We start from the raw sequence: 26,398 nt of genomic DNA, 5'->3' as shown, positions 1-26,398 counted from the left end.
AAGAGGGCTGCAGATCGGCCGCCCGCATGGCCCCTGTGTGCTGCATCACTACCAACTCTCCCCTGATTCTCTCCTGCGTGGAACCCCGTTCAGCGGCCCCGGAGTCGGGGCGATGGGGAGGGGGGCGCAGGGAGGCGACGGTGCGCTGGCATGTGTCGGCCGCTTAGGATCGCCTGTCACCTACTGGCGTCCGGAGGGAGGGTGCTGATGCTCTCCCCAAGCGCTCTGCGCAAAGGGCCCATTGCTTTTTTTGGCAGGGGTGCTGCAGCAGCTCCCCACCACCACCACCACCACCACCCCCCGCCCCGACAAAGGTGTTTTTCTGAATGCAGCACGTATGTGGAAGAGAATGGGAGCATCTTCGTCCCTTCAGGCAGAAAAAGTTGGAGAAGCTGGGCATGTTCATAATTAGCAGGACCCGGGGCTCAGGGATGCAGCAGAAAGCTGTTAAATTTTCATTGCCCTCTAAGAAAAGCCAAACGGCATCGCCTCTGAGGATCCGCAGGGCCGTATTATTCGGGGGACTTTGGGGAAAATTGTCCACCGATTGTCTTCGGGAGGCTGAAGAAGGAGATGGGGGGCAGGGGTGGGGGGTGGGGGGAGGGAGACGGGCTGGCACCGCGCTGAGGTCCAGCTTGCCTAAGGAGGATTCAGGATCACAACCCAAACGTATTTGGTGGCTGATTTTAATCAGAGAAAGGGAGGCCGGGCTGCGGCCATGAACAAGGTGAAGAGCACAGCCTGGGAACCTGCCTAAAGGAGGAAAAAAAAAAAAAAAAAAAAGCATGTAAAGCTGTTGCCTCTCCGGAGGGGTTCAGATGCATTTGTGCTATAAAAAGCAGGCGTGTGTATGCGACTTCCCGATGGATTTTATGAAGGACCAGTGGATACTTAATGAAATTGTAGCTGAGCGTGCCTTACAGTTCTGGGTACCTCTTCGTTTTAATCCATACTTCCGAAGGCTGTGTGTGCAGCCGGCGTTACATAATTGAGGGGGTTCACACCAGCAGATTGTTTTTTTTAAGGTACTTTCGGAGGAAAAGGAACTTCTATCTATCCTTTCAGACAGGCCCAAGGTGTAGACGGGCAAGGGTTGCTGAGTGTTTGCCCTGGTCTGGCTCCAGATGTGTGAGCTCAGCTGTTGCCTGTCACTTAGGTGACAACTGGCCTTTTCCCACTAAGCCTTTGCTGTCTCCATTCTGCTCAGTGAAGTGTCACTGTTCAGCCGCCTTCTATTATCAGGAGTGGACTTCCAGCCCCTGGGGAGGCGGCAGTCTTGTTTGACCATCCTCAACAATATGTGTTTTCAGACTCTAGGAAGGGGGGAAGGCGGGAGAGAATCCCACGACAGCAAGATAGATACATTTGGAATTGAGCACCAACTTAATCCAAAGATTCTGCTTTAATCAAGACAGCTCTGGAAGGATGACGCAATATTTGTCAAGCCTTTTTCCCTGGAACAATATTTACTCCCACCAAGGGATTTTAAACTTAAACAGCAGCCATTTATCTTGCTGTCTGGTGGGGCCCGGTTCAGTTTGCCTCCAATGTGGTCCTAGCCTAGGTGGTGGGGTTTGGCCTGGGACAGGAATCTGTCATTGTAGCCCAGCTGGAGCCTGAAGAAAGCAAAATACAGCACCTGCTGGTACCAGAGGGTTTCTAAATGCCATCAACTGGCGAGTCAGGAAACACAGAAGGAGATATTTTACAAGCCCTACCAGAAATGTTTATACAAAGGATTTAAAGGTTAACAATGCATGTGCTCCACACATTAAAACTAAAGATTCTGGAAATAAATGGACGTTACCCACAGTCAGGAGTTAGCACACTTGCTGATGAACTCAAAAATCTGTTTTAATAAGTCATGGCTAATGATAGTGACTCATTCTTGTGAATAGACCTAGAAGGAAGGAGGGGTGGAAGGAAAGAAGGAAGGGAGTGGGGAGGAGAGGGAGAGGGAAGGAAGGAAGAAGAAAGGGGAAAAAACTGGATGGTACACAGGGTAGCCATGTTGATGTGAGCAAATAGGTTTGGTAAATTAATCTTTCCATCTTTTTTTTTTCTTTCCATCTTTAATTTGGTACTTACTGTTGATTTATCACTGAGTGGCCCTGTTGGTTTACAGGTTTTCTCAAAAGAAAAGTGATATGTTTTACTAAAATGACAGATTCAATCAGTTCTGCTAGCAATGCCAATGAAAATTTAAAAGTTTATCATGTTTTTATAATCAAGTTCCATGGAACCACCATTTGTCTCTGCAGTGAGACAGCTTTGGTCATGCAAATAAAATCTACTATCATCTGGGAAGGAAAAAAAAACCCTTAGAGGGTTAATAGCTAAACTATTAAGTTTAGAGTCAGATGTGGATAAAAGTCTGCTTGTTACTAATATCTTCTCCTTTGATAATAATGAGAAGACACAAAAGAAAAGAAAAAAGGTTAAAAGTTGAGGTTTCTCTAGTGAAGGACTTTCCAAAGTAAGCTGTTTTAAAAAGTGGTATTGCAAGAGAATTTTTCCAAAAACTTTTATAATTTCTTGAAAGCAAAACACAGAAGTTGAATATTAGGAGCAACTGTTCATAGTACTCAAGAAATGGGCTAAAAAATCCTTAAAAAGTATTTGCCGGTAATTAAGTAATTCTTTTAATGGCCTCTACCTATAGTGTGTGTGTGTGTGTGTGTGTGTTTTCCAATATTACGAGAAATGATTTTCAGAAAACATTGTCATTATCAGTGTTCTAGTTAATTGCAGTTACTTTCCTGGTTAAAGCAGTTCATAAAAGTAAATTTTTCCTTTGGAAAAAAAGGGAAGTAATTTAAAAAGTCAAAGTGATTCTCGTCTGTGCATAGAAATGTGAAAGATGCCACTTGCCCAGGAGGGACTCCCTCCTCTTAGAAAACTTGCTCTCTTTTCTCCTCGTTTTATGTAAAAACAATACCAGTTGTTTAACTCCTCTGAGTGTGAGAATATTCGGTTCGCTTAAATCCACGTGCAATCATTCCATAATAGAGAGGAGTTAGGGATGAGAGGGGATTGCATTTCTTGGGTGGCTGGTTGGTTGGTGTTCTAGGGGGACCATGACTGCTTTTTCTTCTGGTCACAGAATAAAAGCATTTCCGTACCGCGTGCTAGTATCTTTGGAAGGCTGGTGTGAGAGCAGGCACGTTGGGAGAAGAAAGTACAGTCCTCTGGGTGCCAAGTCGTGTATTGTTGCAGTTCCTCGAAACCTCAGGCGGCCTATGGAGCCAGCGCTCCAGGAGAGGTGCCAGGGACGGAGGTGGCATCGGGAGCCGCAGCAGCACCCCCCCACACACTTCCCCATCTCGGATGCACACAGGTGTACCCCTGCAGCGCCCCCCCCCCAGCAATGGTCAGGATGCCCCTTTACGGCTGTGCCCAACGGAAACCAAGGAGGGTAACTGCACATGGGTTGGGATGGGACATTTGCAGCGGTGGAAGACATCTGACCTGAAATGGCTTGGGGGGTCCATCTGAGCCTGGGCTCCCCTCATTCCCTCGCTCCTGAAGGAGGGATGGTGGGAAGAGACATGCTTTACAAGGTGCAGCAGGCTGATGTCATGACACTTCTGGCGCGGAGGTACGACAGGCTAATGGGATCCCTTTCCCGTGTGCCAGAATGACACAATTTTTCCAAGAACCAGTCCCGCGCCAGTGGTGCAGGGGCTCTACTTCCAGTTACTAAGTTGGGGGGGGGATCAGACGTCTCAGAGCAAATGTAATAATGCCTCTTGTGTCTCCGTTTCGTTCGCTTGTTTAGGCTAAACCCTCAATGCATCTTGGTCACTTTTGGAGGGACCTCTCCAAGAGCAAGAATGATTGCCCAGCCTGAACTGATTAGGCCTTTCCAGCTTCATTTCCCTGTAAAGAGAGATTTTAAATTTAAAATACAAATAAAAATGTCAGCAAAGCAGATGCCAGAGTAAACATTGGAAAACTTAAAGCTGTAAACTAGCAAGCAGCTGTCATTTACCTTTACTTAACGCTCCCCACCACCACCACCACCACCCCAGTCCATAAGTTGGGTCCTAAGTGATCCTAGTGACCAGCGAAATTGCAGTTGCATTTTTCTCCCTGGTTGATTTGGGGGTAAACTCTTGGAGGAGGTGCCTTTCCTATCTAGCGGATTGCACTTTCAGGGGGAAAAAAAAAAAAAAGTCAAGGCTGTGTTATTTCAGTTGTTCCAGTCCTGAAGTCATATACTCCTAAGAGTTTTGTCCCAGTTGCTGATTTATAGCATCCACCAGCTTTTGGTCTGTGTATGCTTCTCTGTTTACTTCTTTTCTCATTGGGTCCCTGGAAGCAAAGATTTGTCAATAATACAGTGGAAATATTGCAGTCCGATGCAGACCCATAAGTAGACTCCTCGGTGCAGTGCGCTCTCACTCAGCTGCCCTTCTTTTATCTGAGACACAGATCCCACCGCTAGCAATTATGGTCTTTGACTTTGGTAACAATTCTGTTTGAAATGTTTCCAATTACACACAATATTGGCGGCATGTAGCAGCTGCATGCCAAAAAGCATTTCGAAGCATGTTCCAAGAATCAGGCTGTGATTGCTTTTAATTTAAATAAAGGCTATTTGGTTTCCTGTGAAGTTTTTTATAACCACCTCTTCCCCCCACCCCATTTTTGTTGCCTTAAAAAAAAAGTCTGATATAAAGTAGCCCCACTTAACGTGATACAGTATTGACCTTGGTTTTCTAGGATGGCCCTTTGCTTTGAGCAAACATAACTGAGCTGTTCGTTAAAGGAAATTTTAAAGAAACATTGTACAGTACTTTGGATTTCCCCAAAGAGTAAGAGGGGAAAAGGTTATCTGATCCCATATTGTAAGCAGCTAACGTTTTCAAGTCCCCCCCCCCTTCTTTAGCAATCTATCATTATCATTATCTTTTTCGGTCACTGGAGACTGTGTGATACACCGTCTTTTCTTCAGATCCTTCTATTTTACTTTGTGAGCCCATGATCATGTGTTAAAAACACATTAGAAGAGTAGAGAGCGATCAATAAGAATATTCTCTAAAGGGGGGTAGGGGAGACCAGCTAATAATTCCACCATTCTGCAGCAACCCAAACCCTCCAGCTCCGTCCCCTCTGTGGGCTTGAAATTTCTGAACACTGAAACCTTTTAAAACGGTAGTGGTTTAAATCTTTTAATAGCTACCAGATATACTTGACTTATTAAATCTGAAAATAAGAAAATATACACTCTCAGGATTTGGAGCGAAGGGATTGGTTACAGGACTGGGGGGTAGGGGGTTCTGTTTCCAGGATGGTTTGTTGGCCCATTTGAAACATAACACCTAGAGCTAGAGGGTATCCAATGACTGAGGTGCTAAGATGGTCCTAATTAAGGTGTTTTCACATAGGCTCTTTCAGTACTAGGCAAAAAACATCCTATAGAATATAGTGCTTCTTTGGGTTGAACAGTAGTTGACTTGCATAAATGCCAACATCTCTTCTGGCATTTTTGGAAATCTTCCATAGTGTAATAAATAGTGCTGTATAATCCAAATTTGTAAATGCCATGTTTCATGTAGCCCCTGTAGAGACAGCTGAAATTAGCCCAGGCTGCTAGGGATCATTGAGATCCTGGAGGTTAGGTTACTGGCTAAATCCAAGGTGCTACCATTAATGGGTGAAGGACTTTGATCCGGTGTAGGGGGTATGAGGCGGGCCTTGGGATAGCAGTATACTGGGAAGAAGTGCCCACCAACTGATGCTCAGACTTCTCCTTTATCCTTGAAAACCGTCTTTCAGTTAAGGAAACCTTCTTAGAGAAATTTGCTCAGCTTGAGGTAAAATGAGGTTGATGTTACTCTACCAGCTGAGCACCCCAGCCTGCCAGATATGCACCCCACCCAGCCCCATTGCTATAGTGACAAAACCCACAGTAACTACGGTTGAAATAGAAAGGCTATTAAAACCCTTTTCTATATTGGCCAGCTCCTCTGCCCTAGTTAAAATGCTGTCTTCTGGATGCGCAAGCACACACACACACACACACACACGCACACACGCACATACACACGCGCACACACTCACAGTACAAATGTGTACACACCCCTCTTTCAGGCTAAAAATAGCAAACTGCTTTAAACCATGTTACAGTTTCACCAAAAGCATTTGCACTTCTTTTTTTCCCTTTTATCTCACTGATAAGCAAATAATATGGTAATCTTCTGAAGACACTCATGACTTGTTAACCGTAATTGATATTTCCAACTATGTTATTTACATGCTTGAATAATCTAAGCTCTTTAGTTAGGATGTGAAAAAGAGCTAGATAGTGTGGCATTTTGTTTTGTTTTAAAACATCACATCCAAACAATCTAGGGAACTGTTAGATTTTATGTGAGAAGACTGCTTAGTGCTCCAGTGTTGAGATACTTGTTATAGTGTGTGTCAAAAAAAAAAAAAAAGACGGCGTTTTAAATTCCTCTGTGACTATGTAATTAATAAGTATGTTTGGTGCTGGAAGTGTATGCATGTTACATAATTTTTAGAAAGAGATAAAGTTAGGTCTGAAGTACATTAGAGAATCACAGATGTTTCTTGTAAGAAAATACATATGCTTCAGAGGAATTTTGAACTGCTTTCTGACGCTTAGCTTTGTTCATTGCAAGGATCATCTGAATAATTTCATTGAGTTCCTTAGTTCTTATTTACACAAGCCTTGAGAAAGAAGCTGAAGTGATAAATAACTTGCTTTCCCTCACCTAGTTCTAAAATGTTTAGCCTTTTATGTTTTTGTGAATGTGAAGGGAGGGAATAAAATATACAGAGAAGATGTTTGTGCTTAACTAACTTAATCATATAAGTTCCCTTTGTGGGCCTTCTATAAGCTTAAACAGCTTGCCAGGCTAATAGCCAAAAACATGTCCTTAAGTACTGCCAAACGTGTTCAAAGCAGACCAGGCTTTCTTCATAGTGAGGTATTAGGGATGGTTGGGTTTGTTTGTGTTTCTTTTTGACTTTCTGAATTTTAAGGAATAAACCAGAAAAGTCACTCTCTTCTTCACCTCCTTGCCCATGAAGACCACAATTATGATTCATTGCAGTGCTGAAGTGAGGAACTGATGGGAATAATGATATTTATTTGAGAGTGTTTTAAACTAGCTTGACTTGGCTGTTTAAGGAGGAAGCAACCAAGGTTACTATGGTGTATGATGGGTCTTTTGTTGTTTATATGTATGTGTTGTCCATAGACACTGGCTTTTTACTTTGGTTCAGTAACTTTTAGCAAGTACTGGTCAGTTTATCCTGTTTCTTCTCAAGCAGAGCTTCCAGAATGGACAGTGGCATAATACTGCAGAAAAAGTTTATTCTACAGTCTTTTCCTGAAAAATCAGAAAAATTGGACTGTAATAGAGCTGTGTGATTTTGGGTCAGCCTCTTCACCTCAAATTCTCTGAGCCTCAAATTCCACATATGTAAATGAGGGAATTAGGTTAGATCAGTATATATTAACCAAAGGTTTGAATCCTAAACACTTATGGAGCCTTTTCAGAAGACAAATACACAGAGATTTTAAGGCAGTAGGTTTTAGGTGGGGTCTTGCACATTTAGCTTGAGAAAGCTTCACAGGTAGTTCGATGCACAGTTGTGGTTAAGAGCCACCAAATTAGATGATCTCTAAGACTGCCTTCTAGTTCTAAAATGTTATGTTTCTAATCCTAGGAGGCTGAACTACTTTCCTTCCTTCTTCCTTTCTCCTTCCATCTTTCCCCTTCCTTCCATTACCTCTATGTTTATTCCTAATGTTGCTGTGAAAAATTTATAGATGTCATTCTAACCCACTTCCAGGAATAGCTGTGTTCTGCTCTTTTGGGTAGATGGTAATTAATGTGAAGGAGGGCCATGTTTATTCACCATTGTGAACCCAGTGCCCAGTACAGTGCCTGGCACACGGTAGATTCTTGACAAATACAGAGAGCCCAAGAAGTCAGGAGACTTCTTGAAATTGTAGTGTTATATATTTTATTAAGAGTTTATTTATTTATTCATGAGAGACAGAGAGAGAGGCAGAGACACAGGCAGACGGAGAAGCAGGCTTCTCACAGAGAGCCCGTTGTGGGACTTGATCCTGGAACCCCAGGCTCACTCCCTGAGCCGAAGACAGACACTCAACCACTGAGCCACCCAGGCATCCCTAGTATTATATTTTCAAATAACATACTCAATATGTTTTTTGTCAGCTTTCAGATACCTTTCCAAATTTGAAACAATGGATATAATTGTTCATCCGGGAAACAACATAATACATTATTCTCCTTATGTTTCCAGACATTTGGGATACTCCACAGTGATTGATTGGTTTTTCTGGGTCCAGATTAACAACTGATTTCACTGCTTTAAATTCAGAAGTATGGAAATAACAAGTCTTGGTGAGAATGTAGAGAAGAAGGAACTTTTGTGCACTGTTGGTGGTAAGTTGGTACAGCCGCTGTGCAAAACAGCAGGAGGGTCCTAAAAAAATAAAAATATCATGTAATCTAGTAATTCCACTACAGGGTATTTATTTACCCAAAGAAAATTAAAACAAAAATTCAGAAAGATGTATGTGTGTACTTCTATGTTTATTGCAGCATTATTTACGATAGGCAAGATATGGAAGCAACCTAAGTGTCCATTGATCTATGAATGGATAAGCTTACTTATATGTGATGTGTGTGTGTGCATAATGTATTTATATATATACACACATATATATATACATGTATGAATATTACTCAGCCATAATGGATCAGGAAGATGTGGTGTGTGTATATAATGTATAATATAAATAATGGAATAGTACTGAGCCATGAAAAAGGACAAGATCATGCCATTTCTGACAACATGTTTAGACCTAGAGGGTATTATGCTAAGCAAAATAAATTAGACTGAGAAAGACAAATACCATATGATTTTATTCCTATGTGGAATTAAAAAAAAACAAAAAGCAGAATCAGAGCAATAAATAGAACAAACTAATGATTACAAAAATGGGTAAGGGGGAGAAATGGGTAAGGGGGAGCACAGACTTCCAATTTTGGAATGAATAAGTGACAGAAATAAAAGGCACAGCATAGGAAAAATACAGCCAGTGGTATGATAATAGCCTTGTATGGTGACAGATGGCAGCTATACTTGTGGTGAGCACAGCACAACAAATATAGAATTTGAGTGACTAAGTTGTACACCTGAAACTAATGTAACGTTGTGTGTCAGCTATACCAGATTCAAAGAACAATTTAATAATAAACAACAAGGGGAAAATGAATAAATAAAAATTAATACAGAGGTACTAGTGAAAAAGGTACTGGAGGTTGGGAGAAAAAGAGTATATTATTTGAAAGTATAATTAACATTCTGTTAAAAAAACAGTTTATCTTACAAAAAACGTAGTTTTTCCTGTGTGTCCTTCCCTTTTGGCACTTATGTGTATTGAATGAATGAATGAATGACTGTCCAGTTTTCTGTGATCATCTTAGTGTGTGTTAGTTTAAGAAATCTAACCCGGCCATTATCACCATAAAGATTTCAGAGCTTATCTAACAGATTTACAACTGCATTACAATTTTAAGTCTTATTTTTAAAATATTTTTAATTACAAAGGCTAAGCATTTTAGAAAGATTTTTATCAATACAAATTTCCTAATAAAGGCTGTGCCTGATTAAGCCTTTTGTCCTTTCCAACAACAAAAATGCCAATTCCTTTTTTTTTTTCAGTGAAGTAAGCTAGCTAATTATAACTATTATTTTTTTTTGTGGCCAACAGTTATTTTGATCCTTTTATAGACATGATTCCATATCAGATACTTCATAACATTTGAAGTGCTTTAAAAGTGTCCAGATACATACTATACAGAGGTTTATGACCAAAATGTATATATATATTTCATTCTAAGTAAGATAAATTAGAGACTCTCAATAAAATATGATAAGAATCAAATAACTGATGCATCTGAAAGTTTTATTACGAAGCATTGAAAAATTCTTAGTTGCATAGTTTTATAGAAGTTGATTAAAGGAATTTATTGTCCATTTTGTTTCTTTGCTTTTCTTCTTTGGTCTTTGAAAAGTTGGAGTATTTCCTATCATAGGAATTTTTAATTTTTAAAAATTAATCCGTAGAGCATAAAGTAAATTTAAAAAATTTAAATCAGTCAGTATCTATGGCTACGTCTATATAGTATAAACAAAATCAGAAATTTATACTTACCTAGCTTAGTTGATTTTTTTATTGTTACATGTTGCCATTCTTTATGGGTGGGGTTTTATTTTTAGTTAAAAGGGAGGACTTTAAAAACTCACCATTCTAAAACCTGGATAACTAAAATAAAAATAAAAATAAAAATAATAAAACCTGGATAACTGTCCAATTTGTTTTTGAACTTCTGCTGTACAGGCATGACCAGTGGCAAAATCAGCTAACCTCAGCTCACTTTTTTCTACTGTATGCCCATTGCCAAATCAAATAATCAGGACCTCAGAGTGGAAATTTCTACCTGCATTATCTACTTGGGGTGTTTGCACAATTTAACTGGAAAACTCTTTCTCTTAGTTATTATGTGAAGAGATACCGTGAGGCATTTTAGGAAAAAGATTAAGCTGTAGCTAAACAGGGTTTAAGGATCATTGGAGATAAATTGAGAGCTGGGTCAAAGTATTGTATAAAGCTTTATTATTTGTAGTTTTCACTTTCCTGACGCTTCACAGCTAATCTTGTTTGACTAGACTTGACAAGCTAATATAAAAGGACAAGTGCAGGTTTTTCCAGGTGGGATCACAGCTCACCCTATCCTTCAGGTCTCTGCTCAACAGGCATCTGGTATCAGGGAAGCCTTCCCTAATCACCCTATATAAAATAGCAGCACCCTTGCCTGTCCCAGCCATCACCCAGCACTCCTGAGACCCCTCATCCTGCTTCCCTTTTCTCCGTAGCACTTAGCACTATCAGACAAACTTACTTATTATAGCCGTCTGTTCCATGAACAAATCTACGCTGGCTACTGCTTTACCATCAGTCTTAGAGGCACACAGAAGGTGCTTAATAAATTCCTGCAGAATGAATGACTGCAAAAGTATAAGGAGCTCGCTGTGCTCCAATTAGGGCCCTCCCTCTCCAATCTGATAGTATGTATGGCTGAGCAAATTAGAGAGCTATATGCTTATATTCTCATTTTTATAATAAAGTTAGGGAATGGCCACCCTTGTTTTACAGGATAGGCATGGGTGGATCGTGTTTTGATGGGGTTTTTTTTGTTTGTTTGGTTTTTTGTGGACTGTTTTAATCTTATATATAAAATAAAGACAAGGGACGCCTGGGTGGCTCAGCGGTTGAGCGCCTGCCCTCGGCCCAGGGAGTGATCCTGGAAACCCAGGATCGAGTCCCACGTCAGGCTCCCTGCATGGAGCCTGCTTCTCCCTCTGCCTGTGTCTCTGCCTCTTTGTGTGTGTGTGTGTCTCATGAATAAATAAATAAATAAAATCTTTAAAAAAATAAAAAATAAAGACAAATGGAACCCAGTATTCGGTTTTTGTCTGAGTGAAAATTTTCAGAACAAAGATTCTTCTGTGTGTTGTTTGAGTCTGTGTGGATTTTTTGTTTTGTTTTCTTTTTGCAGTTAAAGTAAAGTTTCCAAGCTGTTTCCTTCTTTATCTGAATAAAGCCAGGGGAACATGATAAGAGTGTGAGGAAAAAGACAGACAGATCGAATGCCCCCTCCTCCCCTCCCCTTCTCCCACAAAGTGATCAGTGAAATGTAACCAAATAGCAGGCAGATTCCATATTAATGGAAGATTGAATATTTGAAGCAGGGATGTTATGTGACGTCCCTCTTCATAATCTATCCATGCTACTTGATAATCTTTACCAAAAATAGAGGCCATATCTTCAGACAGACTTGTGGTGTTGCCTTGTATGTTAAAACAAGGATAATGGGCCACCTTTCACTCAAGAAATCCTCTGACTTAAATTCCAGAGGTGAAAAGCTAATCCTCTAAGTGATTTCAACTGGCTTACTAGGAAACCTGGTTGCTTAAAATGATTATTTTAATGTCTTAGGTTCCAGGGCTAAATGGGCAGTGGGTCAACCCTCCAATTAATGAGCTAAACCCACTTATTTGTCCAGAAATTACATGTTTTAACTGAGGGGTGGGGGCGTCTTTACTAATAAAAAGACTAATACCTCCAACATACACAAAGCACTTGCAAATTCATCTTGTTTGCCTTTGCTGCATCTTTGGAGGCTTCACCAAGTTTTCCCAGAACCGTTGAAGAAGCTGCCTGTTAGGACAAGATACACCTTCCTAAGGAGTTTGCTTGGCGGTTCCTGTATGAATGGACATTTGTAGTTGAATTTTTCAGAAAAAAAGAAAAGAGGGAAAATAAGCAAGCACTTGTGACTTATACAGAATTGTTTGACAATGTTTCATTGTTTTGTCGATATAGCTGTTTTCATATTCATTCTTTTTAAATTTTTTTTAGGGAAAGAGAGTACGTGAGCATGTGTGGATGGCAGCGGGAGGGGCAGAGGGATCCACACTCAGCGTGAAGCCCAATGAGGGGGCTTGATCTCACAACCCTGAGATCACAACCTGAGCCCGAATTAAGAGTCAGTCCCTTAGCCAGCTGAGCCACCCGGTCGCCCATGTGTTCCTTCTATATTAAGTGTTTTTAGATAATTATAGCCTCTCCTACTACTAACTTGCATGTGATTTTGGATAAGTCACTTAATTACCTGGACTTCTTATCAACTCTCTGCCTTGGTTCCCTCAATCATAAAAGGGTCCTGATGACTTTTAGGCTCAAAATTTCCTAGTTCTAAAATACTGGACTTGGAGGCTGTAACCTCAAGGAGGATTGATAATAAATTGGAGCTGATTTTTTAAAAATCCTTAATTATCCCTACCTAAGTCCCTGGTTAGAGTTAGTTAACAGTCAACTCAAAAGTATTCATATTAGCCAGGTGACACTTTAAAAAATGGTTTCCTTATTCATGATTCAGTGTGGCCAGTTCAAAATTCAACAATAGCCATATTTTAAAGACCTAAGAATATATACTTCCCCTTACCAAAAGTCTGGTTTACTAGGTTATATTACAGTTTAATATGAGGAACTTAAAAAATATAGTAATGTTAAGGGCAAATTATTAATCTAATATAGTTACAACAATGGCATACTTATATTCATACCAGGAATTAGAAATGTGAGCACTGTGTTGATGCATGGGAAATGTGGAAAACTTATAAAGTAGAACTACAAGCAGTATGTTCACTTGCTTATGTAATCACATTATGATTATAACTCTTTTAACATGTGTGTGTCCACTGACCAAATTGGAATTAATTTAGGGAGGTTTAGAGAGGGCTTATTAAAAATAGCCTAATACCCATTTTAGTTGCATTCCTACTCTTTTCTGAAACAGTAATACTATTCCCTCCCCCCACTCCCCAAATAAAACCTGGTGAAAATATGCAGCAAGTGGTGAAACCCTTTCTGTATTACTCTTAAACTCTACATGTTGGCATATGTCACCTCACCTACTGGCCTGGGTGTTCCATTTTTATAGCGCTGTGATTAATTAACTTGGTAACTTTTAAGCAAATTCTTAGGGCCTTGGATCTCATTCACATTCTAATTAGGCTGAGCCTGAAGTTACAAATGGCCCACTGGGAAGCAGTGTACCATCTGTATTATATCTAAGAAGATGGAGTTTATGAATTGTTCAGATGAACATAGCAATGAGCCGTGGCACATCTCCTGGCAGGTTCATAAGTGACTATGAAGTGCTGTTCTAATAGGAAGGACTATCTATATAAATGTGACATTAATAATCACCAGTTTGAATCTGGGTCACTTCAGCCATGACTCCCAGATCAAACGCTATCAACTGGTAATGAGTGTGTGAAAGAGCTGCAGGAAGGCATTCCATTGCCTAATGACACCTTTGTGGGCCTTCTCAGCAGACTGTTAGAGGGCGGGCCAGGAATAAAGTCGCAGATGTCCTTGGTTGGGAGGCTGGCCCTCCAGGTCACAGTTGGCACACTTTTGCAGAGGTGTTTTGGGAATAGTTCACAGGGGTTTCTATTGTTCTGGCTCCTGAAGGGGATACACAGAACCTTTCATCTTCTGCCTCTTCTGCTGACCATTTATTTGCTTTTAAGTGATGGTAGCTCTTTTGCATTTTCTGTGCCTTTTTTTCATTTCTCAGCAAGTCAAGGCACATGGCATTTACAAATACGCATTAACCGTTTAATGGCAAACTTTCCCATCTTTATTTCAATCTAGAGGCATCATTTTCATTTCAGCACACCTCCGTTGAGCCCTGTGGTCAAGCTGGGCCCCGTGTTGGGCTGTGGAAATACAGACCTTAGATAGGAGTGGCTCTTGTCTTACAGAGCTCATGGCTGTGTAGGGAAGGAAGACGTCGAAGCACCTCCTTGGGAAATATGGTAGAGGCAGGAAGAGTGAAATGTCACAGCAGCACAGAGGCAAAAGCAGAAGAAGAAGCAGATTATTAAGGAAGGCCTCGGAGAAGGGGAGGTGACCGAGCTGGATGTTAATGACCGCGCAGGAGTGGGCTGTGCCATCCCAATTGGAGAATGACTCATTCTGGGCAGGAGGAAATGTGGGGGGCAAAGGCAGGAAAGGTGAGACAACCAGGGTACTCAGAGAATTGCTAGGCTTTTTATGTGGCCCTCACATTAATGATTGCTCCTGGTCATGCACTCATTTCCATCTTTATCAAACCTCCAGCAGAAGTAAGATAGGAATTTTGACAACTTGAATTGTGATCCTGTCTTTCTTCCCTGTGGTTGACTTTGAGCTTCTTTGAATGAAAGCTCTCGATTCTCCTCCTTAAATGGTGCATTTACCTGCCCAGGCTACCAGGTAGTTACACTGTGCCGTGTCATTGTTACGTTGCCACAGTCTAAATTTATTTACTCTTCATTTTCACTGCCAGGCTTCAACTTCAGCCTCAAGTGTTTAGACAACATTATATAATGAGTGTTATACTCTTATGACATTTGCTTTCAGTAACTGTAAGAGCTTTCCGTGAAAGCTAATGGTTGGGGGGAAAGAAAAGAACCCTGAATGTCACCAAGTGGCCTCCAGATGTGTTTTATTGTGTTGGTATCTCTGTTTTGTTTTCATAAGAACTTTTTTCAAGCTTAAAAAAACCTTACCAAGCAGAAATAGCAGACAATAGACTCATAGGAGGTGAACTATTTTCTTCATTTCCTGATTGTTCTCTTGAACTCCTGTTTTAAAAACTGTGATTCAGCTGAAAAAAAAAATCCATAACAATACACTGTAATTTTAAAAGCAAATCGTGTATGTTTGTTTTTCAAAGATAAACTCGCATCCTAGATTAGAAGGTTCCACTGCTTTTCAATATGCGCGTCTTCAATATGGTGATATTAAAATTGTGATTTTACATCTTTTAGAGTTTTGCCATCTTATTGTTAATCAGGATGTTTTCAGGCAGTCTGGCATGTGATAAATATTTTGTAGCATATGCAGCTGAACATGCCAATTTCAGAGGGCTTTACAAGCTTTAATTAATTTTCACAACAACCAGACGCACTCTGCTTTATTGATGGGAAATCCACAGACAGTGGAGTTCAGAGTGTTGCCTGGATTCCTCTAGCAAAATGGTTTTCAAACTTTTTTTTTGATAGGTGAACCCTTTTCTCAAGCACAAGATTATCTGGAACTCCAGCATGTAAAGTAGGATTGCTCTTGTTGGGAGGTAGGAAAAGGACTCGTGATAGGACCGCCAGATTTTATCAAAATAAGAAAACACTTAAGATGCCCAGTTAATTTGAATTTCAGATAAATAATTAATAATTTTTAGTATAAGTGTGTCCCAAGTATTGCATGTCCCTAAAGCAATTATTGGTGGTTTATCTGAAATGCAGATTTAACTGGGCATCGTGTATTTTACCTGGCAACTCACAGCTCCATACTCCCAGTGCCCCTGTCTCCTCCCCAGCCAGGTGGAGGGGACCCAGTTCCTGGACACAGTTTGAAAAAAATCTATACCAATGCTAAGAGAGAATTAATAATATGTTTTCCTTCTCAGCCGAAATTTAGAGGATAGTATCACCTTGAAGGCTATCTTAGGGGCACCTGGGCGACTCAGTCCGTTAAGCATCTGACTCTTAATCTCAGCTCAGGTCTTGATCTCAGAGTCAAGCCCCATGTTGGGCTTCACACTGGGTGTGGAACCTACTTAAAAATAAATAAATAGAATAAAATGAAGGCTGTCTTAAATTTTTTAGAGAGAGCACAAGCTTGAGCCAGGAGGGAGTGGTACAGAGGGACGGAGGGAGAGAGAGAGAATTTTAAGCAGGCTCCACATCCAGCAAGCTGTTGGTGGGGCTCCATCTCAGGACCCTGAGATCATGACCTGAGTCAAAATCAAGAGTCAGTCACTTAACAGGCTTAGCCACCCAGGCTCCCCAAATGAAGGCTATCTTAGAGAATCTCTGTGGTCGTGCCTCTCCTGCTACACATGATAACCGTAAAGATCATTGCTTTTGCTTTGCTTTTCTTATTTTTTAGGATAAAATAATCACAATCTTGATGCAATGTTGGTTAAGTCACCAATTTGTAGAAGTCAAGAATTTGACTCCTGCAAGTACAGAGAGCTAATGATGTAATCAGAATCTCTGGGGCAGCCCGGGTGGCTCAGCGGTTTAGTGCCTGCCTTCAGCCCAGGGCATGATTCTGGAGACCCAGGATCGAGTCCCACGTCGGGCTCCCTGCATGGAGCCTGCTTCTCCCTCTGCCTGTGTCTCTGCCTCTCTCTCTCTCTCTCTCATGAATAAATAAATAAAATCTTAAAAAAAAAATCTCAGGTGGGCCAGATAGAATCCATAAAGAGAAAAATGGGTAGGAGTGTGATTCTAAAACAACCCAGGGGAGAAGTATCTCGAATGGGCTTATCCTTGTCTTTTGACCGGTGTGGATGTTTTGGTGGTCCTGGCTTGATGAAAGTACCCATGAAAGTAATTCAGTCATTTTGCTCAAATAGCAAATTACTCTTAAATAGTAACATTTAAGCAGTCCTTGGATATTGCTTTTATTTCTCAAGCTGACCACCCCACAGAATTTTCTTATTTTTTCAACTGTTATATTTCTCAGTGTAACTGGGTACAGTCTGATTAGTGATCAGAAACCATTAACTTTCTTTAGGGTGTAACAATCCTCTAATGGCCAAAGACTCCCTGGATGCCCCTCTCCTAGGTCTGTGGAACTTGGATGTTTTGGATTTGATGCAAAACATGGGTGTCCTCTTGACTCTATGTATGTGTTTTGTATTTGCAAAATGTTAGTAGTGGTTAGATTAGGAATGGGTGTAATTTTTTACTTTGTCCCACTTTGAATTTTTCTAAAATTTATGCCGTGTGCCTTTTAAAAATAAGAAAAACAAGTGTTAGTGATATAGTTTAACATTTCTCAAAGGAAAAAAAAAGCCCATAAACAGTGTTTCTGTGTCTAAACGTTCCAAAGTATAGATAACGATCATCTGGTTTATGGATAATTTTTTTCAAGATTTATTTACTTAATTAAGAGCGAGAGCATGCATGCAAGCATGTGGTGGGGAGGAGCAGAGGGAGAGGGAAACTCAAGCACACTCCACATTGAGAGGCGAGCCCAACTCTGGGCTCGATTCCACAACTCTGAGATCACGACCTGAGAGTCAGACAAGCAAGAGTCAGACAACACTCAGCTGACTGCACAACCCAGATGCCCCGATATTTTAAGTTGCAAATGTTTACCTATTTTGAAAGTTAATTGTGACATAAAATCTCCCCAGATTGTTTACACTTAGAATTTATCTCTCATCCATTAATTCAATCAATATTTACTGAAAAAACATGGTAATAGACATAATTCCTAAAAATCACAAGAAAGGGGGTGGTGGAAGGAAGGAAAAAGGGGTTGAGGAATCTGAAGATATGACCCCATGCTCTACATCCTTTATTATGTAACTGAGCCGGCCTGGGGACCACACTCTTACAGGTATAGCTGAAATAGGGAGAAAAGACTTTCACCCTCAATTATCAAATGCTCCCTCTGATGCTCAATGAGGGTGAGTGTGACTCTCATGAAGCTCTGTGTCACCATCAGAGCCCGAAGGCCCAGGTTACCCAAGTGACTGTGAGGTGTTCATATTCTTTTTTAAAAATTTTTTTTAAAGATTTTTATTTATCTATTCATGAGAGACACACAGAGAGAGGCAGAGACACGGGCAGAAGGAGAAGCAGGCTCCCTACAGGGAGCCCGATGTGGGACTTGATCCCAGGACCCTGGGATCACCACCTGAGCCAAAGGCAGGTGCTCAGTCACTGAGCCACCCAGGCATCCCTAGGTGTTCTTATTCTTGTACCATACACAAGAATAAGGATCTGGATCTGAGATCAGAAATCTGGGATCTGGATCAGAAAAGCCATCAGAATCCCTGCTTGTGGGACACCTGGGTGGCTCAGTGGTTGAGCGTCTGCCTTTGGCTCCAGGTGTGATCTGGGTCTTGGGATTGACTCCCTGCAAGGAGCCTGCTTCTCTCTGTCTCTGCCTCTTTCTCTCTGTATTTCTCATGAATAAATAAATAAAATCTTAAAAAAAAAAAAAAAAAAAAAGGAATCCCTGCTTGTTTCCTAACATAAGGCCTGGGCCTAGGAAGTTCACCTGCTTCTCCCTACCAGTCTCAGACACAGCCTGGATTTGTGCTGCATGGCTCACTGTCCCATAGGCAGGGGATTTGTTTTTAAGTAACTATATATCATAAGTTACAGGGGCATTTTCTTTTTTCTGTTAGTTTCTTTTTGAATTCTCTTGGAGGAGGAAATGGCCTGTGTTTTTTTGTTTTGTTTTTTTCTCAGAATACCACTTCATAACATCTCTTTTCCTGGCCTTTCTTATTTTATTCATTTTTTTTTTTACTTTCAGACTTACACTGAATCTATAATATGGAAAAGCCCCAAATATTCGTATTTTTTCTTTTATATTAACGCCTGCAAAAATGAAGCAGTTCATTTTATTTACCCCTTATCGTGGTCAAATAGGCTACCGTTTTTCTCTACATTTCCTCAGGGCCAGATAAAGGTGGAATTTAAGAGGCTGTGTGACAGGATTTGCATGATAAAGGCTAGGAAGTGAAAAGATTTTGTGTTTGCTAAAACAACCTTGGGGGTCAAGTTTAAATTCACACCAACTATTGCATATTAAATTAAACTAAGCTATTATTGATATTAGTGTGTAAATGCTTGTGAAAATAATCTCCCAACATACAAGATAGTTTAAAATTAAGTTAATTATTTTTCTTTATTTTGATCTATCTATATATTAAGGTTTCAATAATAATTTTCAAGACCTTACTGAACATGGAATTTTTTATTTAAGATACACATTTGGATAAACATAAAATCCCTTTCTTAAGTTTTCACTTTTCTTTTTTTTTTTTTTAATTTTCACTTTTCTTATGCATCAACTAGATGTCTTCTAGAAGAGAGGAATCAGGTGCCATTCAGAATTACCTAATCAGAAGTCGGTGACTGGTTGAAATCGAATAAATATCTTGATCAGTTGAGCTGCCAGATGGAATTTTATCTAAAAGTAATCCAGCTTCTTTCATACGTTAGGACTCCTGTGAATTTTATCACAAAGTCATTTCATACCCCATTTGGAAGGCAGCCACCTATGCGTGGAACATGACAATTGTTTAACAGTGCATAGTAAAAGTTAAATAATTTATGACTCATGGAAGGGGACTGAATCCAATTGAAACTTGCGTGGTAATTCAGGTAGGTGGACATAACCACCCAGGTGCCTTGGACCTGTTCCAAGGCTAATGAGCTCCTAGGGCTGAAGCCTCCTTTGCTGTGCCTCCCTGGTTAATTTCCTTGTCCATTAGCTCGGTGCCACCTAACATCTCGCTGGGACATTGATTTTACATCGATTCACAGAGGAACGCCTTGGGTCACCCCGGGAGTAGCTAGTGTACCTGGCAGGTGGCTCTGCGGGACTCTGATTTCGGAATCTGTGCCGCTCAGCTGATGACACATCAGCCGTGCCAGCCAGAGCCGCATGTCCAGTGCCACACTGCTCATCTTAAACGTGATGAACCTTGGCGGACTGCTATGTCCCCATTATCCATCCATCTGTTCCAGGGATTACATCAGTACAAAGGGTTAATCTGTCTTGTTGGGGGGGGGGGTCAAGTTTAATTGCACAGGCGGCAAAAGCATGATAAATGACTGCTTTTTAATTTCCAGTCTGTGCCTCACTTCTTCTCGAAGACGGCTGCACAGTGCAGTCCATTTCCTTCATCGGCACAGCTGGTACCCCAGAATGACCTGGAGGCTGAAAAAGATCACCGCTGTTGAAAACCCAATTTAACCAGTTCCCAAAAGTTAACTGTAGAGTATCCTTAAACTGAAAGGCTCCCGCATCCAACAGGAAGGAAGGAGGCACTAGATGGCAGTCTTAAACTTGAAATGACCTTTCCTCTCTTCAAACCAATGCATTCCCTGAAAGCAGTTATTTCACCCTCAAAGGAACTTAGATTTGAACTCTGCTTTATAAAACTAGCAAATCTTGGGACGCCTGGGTGGCTCAGCGGTCGAGCATCTGCCTTTGGCTCAGGGCATGATCCTGGAGTCCCGGGATCAAGTCCCCCACGTCAGGCTCCCTGCATGGAACCTGCTTCTCCCTCTGCCTGTGTCTCTGCCTCTCTCTCTGTGTCTCTAATGAATAAATAAATAAAATCTTTAAAAAAATAAATAAATAAAATAAAACTTGCAAATCTAAGGGCATTATGGAGTTTCGTGACACATTACAGAATTTTGTTTTTGAAATTAGAAATGGTATATTAAAGGCTCTTTGCTGAACTGATTTACTGAGTTATCTTAATGCCTGTTTCAACCTCACATTTTAAAACATGGCCAGAAAAGCTTTTTTAGACATTAAAGGCTAGGGGGGAATGATCACATGTTCAGAGGGTAGAAAATTATGCAGCTGTTAAAAATGAAGGTAGAAAGGTAAAGTTGTGTGAACAGATACTCAGGGTATTTTTTTTTAAAGATTTTATTTATTTATTCATGAGAGACACACAGAGAGAGGGGCAGAGACACAGGCAGAGGAAGAAGCAGGCTCCATGCAGGGAGCCTGATGTGGGACTCAATCCTGGGACTCCAGGATCAGGCCCCGAGCCGAAGGCAGGCGCTAAACCACCGAGCCACCCAGGGATCCCTACTCAGGGTATTTTTAAGAGGAAGAGGCAAATGATAAAATTGTAGAGTAGGGTGTGCTCAGTCTTTGGGGGAGAAAAGTGAATATTCATCTGTGTTAGTGTTTGTATGTCTGGTTGGTCTCTGGAAGAAGAAGTTGATAGATTTTTTTTTTCCTTCTGCTTACTATTTTTCTGCCGAAAACTCTATTTTTTTTTTTTCTGGAGTACAACACAGTTGTGAAAATGCACACAATAGAGCAAAATTGCCTTCCTGATCTAAGATGAACTTCTTGAGGATGCTTAGTTGTCACTTCATTTTTTCCATCAAGTATATTTGCCACCCTACTTTGGGTGCTTTTCCATGTTATACCATAGTATTTGCCTGTAGGATTTTTGTCATTTAGAACAATGCAAAAAACGTCCCTCATGTGCCATATAGTGAACATGATACTATATGTAGTAGCAAATTATATGCAGATCTCGAGGATGATTTGTATGTTTAATTTATTTTTCTTTAGTTTCATCTCTAGGTGGTTGTTTACTAGACCAGATTCCATCCACAGTGAACATTTATTACACAGCAAAGATGTATAAATCACATATTATCATAAGTTGTAAATAATGGGTTGTAAGGATGGAAAAGATGAAAGTTTGCAGAGGTTATAATGAATTTCTCTCTGTGCTATTCCTCATTAGTGCGTGTCTATTTTTTTTAAGATTTTATTTATTTATTCATGAGAGACACACAGAGAGAGGCAGAGGGAAAAGCAGGCTCCCTGTGGGGAGCCCGATGCGGGACTCGATCCCAGGACCCCAGGATCATGACCTTAAACCAAAGGCAGACACTCAACTGCTGCGCCACCCAGGCATCCCCCCTTTCTTAAAAGATCTTATTTGTTCCCTAATAACTTTTATAATGAAAGCTCAAGAAGTGTAGTTTCATTGGGAAGGGGTCAGTGTAGACTTTGGGGGGATATTGGAGATTGTGAAAGACTGTATCCTGCCCTTAATAGAATTCCTGGCACAGAATATACGTATTCAATACATATTTGTCCGTCAGTTGATTGCGTCCCTCAGGAACATTTTTAGCGTGCAGTACATCATTTGGACTGATGATCTGTATATACTAAATGTAAAAGGCTTTAGAGAAGAGTGTTAGCAAGGTCTAAATCTACCAAGCAGTTTGTTAAGGTATGTTGATCCCCCATGAGACCAGTTAGTTCCATTGCAAATAATGAGCACTGGGTGTTAGGGGCAACTGATAAATCACTGAACTGTACCTCCGAAACTAATAATACACTCTATGTTAATAAAATGAATTTAAATAACATACCATTTTTAAAAAGTAATATTTTGAGCAGCACGGTGGCTCAGCAGTTTGGCGCTGCCTTCAGCCCGGGGCATGATCCTGGGGACCCGGGATCGAGTCCCACGTCGGGCTCCATACATGGGGCCTGCTTCTCCCTCTGCCTGTGTCTCTGTCTCTCTCAAGAATAAATAAATAAAATCTAAATAAATAAACAAATAAATAAATAAATAAATAAATAAATAAATAAATAAATAAAAATAAAAAGTAATATTTTAAACGGTAATAATAATCTCTTTGCCCCTTACATACAGAACTGGACTAGGATGGAGATTAGCTAACCCTTTGGCAGAGAAGGCGCGTGAGTCCATCCAGTCTGTTCAGCCTCACTTCTCCATTACAGTGCTGAACACATAACTCATCTCTTTATATTTTATGTTCTGCATCCTGAAATTTGAAGTCCTTAAAGAAAACAATTGTGTATCACTCGTGTGTCTGCTTTTATTTTTTTTAATTTAAAAAAATATTTTATTTTATTTATTCATGAGAGACAGAGAGAGAGAGAGACAGAGACACAGGCAGAGGGAGAAGCAGGCTCCATGCACTGGGAGCCCGACGTGGGACCCGATCCCGGGTCTCCAGGATCGCGCCCTGGGCTGAAGGCAGGCGCTAAACCTCTGCGCCACCCAGGGATCCCCCAGTGTGTCTGCTTTTAAAATGAAGCATGTCATAGGGCTAAAACTTTTTTTTACTTAATGAGTGAATAAATGTTTTTCAAGTGAAAGCCAAGTTTGGGACACCAGATGCTAATGGCTATAACAACCCCAGGGAGAGACCCTGTCTGCTGCCTTCTTTTTTTTTTTTTTTAAGATTTTATTTATAAAAAAAAAAAAGATTTTATCTATTTATGAGAGAGAGAGAGAGAGAGAGAGAGAGAGAGAGGCAGAGACATAGGCAGAGGGAGAAGCAGGCTCCATGCAGGGAGCCCCATGTGGGACTTGATCCTGGGACTCCAGGATCACGCCCTGGGCTGCAGGTAGTGCTAAAGTGCTGAGCCACCCAGGGATCCCTCCCTGCCTGCTTCTCTATCTGTTGGTGTCTGGCTGAAAACAATACAAAATGTTTGATGAATGAAGAGACAGGAGCAGAGAGGGAAGTTCTTAAGCCTACGTAAAACTTCAGAGTTGAGGACTGCCTCTACACACATTCTCAGCTTAGCCTTGGTAACAAGCTATGGGTTAGCTATCTAATTTCACGAAGAAGCAAATTCCAAATGGTTGAGAGACTCACCCACAGTTCATACACATTAGCACCAGACTAGGATCCAGGTCATCCTACACAGGTCTGTACACTCAGTCCCAGTTTGCTTGAGATCAACACTTAGAGTACTCGGGCTGAGAAGCCTACTGTTGTAGGGCCACCTCCCCTTCCGGCTCTCTGTTGGCCACTGTCCACCCTCAAATCCTCTCTACCCTCTGGGTCTATCCTTCTAGGTTAATAGCCTAAAAACCACCTAGTCAATCAAACTGGAAACCTGGAAGTTACCCAGACTGCTTGTTTCTTTCACATTCATTCAGCTACAAGACCCATCTGATTTGCCTCCTGGACATTTCTGGGACCAGCCATCCTCTTGTCTCAAATGCTCTGTGTTTTGTCGTAGTCTACTAATCCACCATTCAGGCTTCTGGCCTCCAGTCTTGGCCCCCTTCACACTGCAGAGTGACCTATCTAAAATGAAAATCTGATTATGCTATGCTTTGTTCAAACTGTGCTCCCTGCAGAACCTGTGGCCTGGTGCTCTCACGTCCTCTCCCGCATCTCCTCTGCTCTCTCGCCCTGCTCTCTCCCTTGCCTTCAACCATCCAGTAAGGGGGGCTGGGTTAGAGTGTCCCCATGTCTTGCTTTAATTGTCTCTTTCCAGAGTAGAGCTACATTTTTGCTTCCCTTCCCCCGATGCCCTGTCCCTTATTCTGGCCCATTTTTGGTGAACACAGTCATAGAATCAGCCTTCAGAGCCCGAGACTTGAGGAAAAAAGCTACCCAGAGCTTAGTTATAGCTCATCCATGAGTTCCCATAGCTCAGTCTTCCTCCAGCACCCTCCCCTAAACAGCCTCTGGGATCCTGAAGTCAGCCCTGGTGTAAAAAGAAGAAAACAGCTAGAGAAACTGGCCATGGGTGAAAAGCACTTAGCAGAAGAAGCAGATGCAAACAGATGCACACAACAAATGGATAAAACCACAGGATTGGCCGGGCCCAGAGGATTTGCTGCTTTGGTTGCTGGGGGCAGCGAACCCCTAACAAAGGCTCCCTTTTGGTTTACCTCCTCTCTGCCCCTGGGATGCCATCATCCCATGCCCATCGTATATTCCATGCTGCTTTCTGTAGTCTCCCTTCACCATTGTCTTTATGACCTTTGGAAAAGCAGCACTTTGGGATGGCAGAGGGTTGAGGTGGGACAGTTACTTCCCATGTCCTTGCTCTGTTCCCCAAAACATACCCCCTTCTAGATAGAAGTGACAATTCCTGAAGTGTCTTGGTTCTCAAGGTGACCCCAAACTTTTCCTTCCACCCACTGCTCTCCCCTCTCTTCAACTTGCCTGCCTGATAAGTTTGGAAGAACCCATTTTATTTTTCTTAAAGATTTTTGTTTATTTGTTTGAGAGAGAAAGAGAAAGAGAGCGCAGCAAGGAGGGGCAGATGGAGAAGCAGGCTCCCCGATGAGCAGGAACCCTGATCTCAGGACCCCTGGATCATGATTTGAGCTGAAGGCAGATGCTTAACCCACTGAGCCACCCATGTGCCCTGGAGGAACCCATTTTAAAACTTGCATTGTTGATGGCCATCCCTCAGACATCATGCATAGTCCTGGAGTGCTGGCCGAATGTTCTCTCCCCACAGCTGGAGCTGCTGATCCCAGAAATCTGGTGATAGCCACTGGCAATTCCCATTTCAGTGAATCTGGGAACCCCAATTAAGATATTAACCTTTGTATTTGCCCTTGACTGTACTGAGGCAGATGCTTGTGAATATTTTTAAACATATGGATACCTATGTTAACTCCATTTTGGATTCTTTGTTCACTTTCATTTGCTGGAGCTGGTGTTCTTGCCCCAAATAAAATGCATCTAAATAAATGCAAATTAAATTTAAGTTAATCCCCTTTGCAATAATCAAATTATTGTGCTTTATTACAGGTGACATTGAGCTCTACATCTGGATACATTACAGTAAATACAACCTTTTGCTTTTTTACACATTCCAGTAGGACTTTGGACTCCCAATGTTTCTGAAATTGACCACCCCACCCCCAAAATTTAAATCCTCTTCCAAGAACCCTTCCAAGGATATTTCTCTGAATACTGCAGTGAAGTTGGGGAACTATTGGTATTCCTAGGTTTAAAGTATGACCTCAAGAAAGATTTATTTCAATGGTGCTTTGGAAAAGGACATTTTTCATAGTGGGAGAGAGTTGACGCAATGAGTCCAATTTCCTTGATGTTATTTCACTTAAGATATTACTCTATATTTAGATTACATTCTGGTTTACGCCCATTGTCCCAACATAATTATTAATTGCATTCTAAAAGTGTCCTGGTTTGCACGATAAATTATGTGACTTCCTGTCTATATTCGATTTATCAAACAATTGATTTGGGGGGGGTCTGTAATTAAGTTTCATAAAGAAATACCAAAAAAAAAAAAGAAATTACTGCACTTTTAAAAGCTCCAATATTTCTGTAGTGTGAGAAGGAAGCAGTTAGTATTCTTACTCATCCTGCTTTAACTTGGCTTGCCACAGGCAAGTTTCTATTTGTGGCAGTAACTTAGCTCTATCTTCCA

At 41.1% G+C, this 26,398-nt stretch overlaps 1 protein-coding gene across 3 annotated transcripts in view; it reads left to right on the top strand.

Moving 5' to 3' along the window:
- PRICKLE1 (prickle planar cell polarity protein 1) overlaps positions 1 to 26,398 on the top strand; it is a 112,821-nt gene that overhangs the window by 411 nt on the left and 86,012 nt on the right. The window lies entirely within an intron of this gene.

The sequence above is a fragment of the Nyctereutes procyonoides genome, unplaced genomic scaffold (genome assembly GCF_905146905.1).
Source record: "Nyctereutes procyonoides isolate TBG_1078 unplaced genomic scaffold, NYPRO_anot_genome, whole genome shotgun sequence".
Lineage (NCBI taxonomy): Eukaryota > Metazoa > Chordata > Mammalia > Carnivora > Canidae > Nyctereutes > Nyctereutes procyonoides.
The sequence above is the reverse complement of the archived record's forward strand: the minus strand, read 5'-3'. Positions and strand labels throughout refer to the sequence as shown.